Raw genomic sequence first — 1168 nt, forward strand, 5'->3', positions numbered from 1 at the left:
GCAGTCAAGTGCCTTAGCCACTATGCTACCAGAGATCCTAAAAGGAAGGTTGGGCAATCCTACTTCTGTAGTGATACTGCCTCGGAAACCCAAGGAGGGGTTGCTATGAGTCGGGAGCGACTTGACGGCAAATAACAACAACAACAACATTGTAAATGGTATTCATTTCCTTATTTCTATTTCAGCAATCTCTTTGCTGGTGTAAAGGAATCCAACTGATTTTTGAATGTTGATCTTGTATCCTGCCACAATGCTAAATCTCTCAATTAGTTCCAGTAGATTTTTGACTGAGTCTCTTGAGTTTCCCAGATATAGAATCATATCATCAGCAGATACGGATAGTTTGACTTCTTCCTTACCATTTTGAATGCCTTTGATTTCCCTTTCTTACCTATTTCCCTGACTAGGACTTCTATAATGTTGAATAGAAGTGGTGATAGAGGACATCCTTGTCTGGTTCCCGTTTGCAAGGGGAATGGTTTCAGTCTCTCTCCATTGAGAATAATGTTGACTGTTGGTTTTGCATACATGCCCTTTACAATGTTGAGGAATGTCCCTTCTATTCCTGTTTTGCTGAGAGTTTTGATCAGGAAGGGGTGTTGGATTCTATCAAGTGCCTTTTCTGCATGAATTAATATGATCATGTGTTTTTCTTTCCTTTGTTTTATTTATATGGTGGATGATGTTGATTATTTTTCTAATGTTGAACCATCCTTGCATACCTGCTATGAACCCACTTGGTTATGATGAATGATTTTCTTGATATGTTATTGGGGTCTTTTGGCTAGGATTTTGTTGAAGATTTTTGCATCTGTTTTCATTAGGGATATTGGTCTGTAGTTTTCCTTTTGAGTGAAATCTTTGCCTGCTTTTGGTATCAATGTTATGCTTGCTTCATAAAATAAGTTAGAGAGGAGTCCATTCTTTTCTGTGTTTTGAAATAGTTTCAGTAGGATTGGTGTCAGTTTTTCTCTGAATATTTGGTAGAATTCTCCAGTGAAACTGTCTGAGTCAGGACTTTTTATTGTTGGTAATTTTTATATGACCTGTTCAATTTCTTCTTTTGTTATGGATCTATTCATCAGTCTGTTTTATTTTAGGTAAGTGGTGTGTTTCTAGAAATCTGTCCATTTCTTCCAGATTTTCAAATTTGTTGGAATACAGTTCT

The sequence above is a fragment of the Orycteropus afer genome, unplaced genomic scaffold (genome assembly GCF_000298275.1).
Source record: "Orycteropus afer afer isolate SDZICR_OR568_19922 unplaced genomic scaffold, OryAfe1.0 scaffold00568, whole genome shotgun sequence".
NCBI lineage: Eukaryota > Metazoa > Chordata > Mammalia > Tubulidentata > Orycteropodidae > Orycteropus > Orycteropus afer.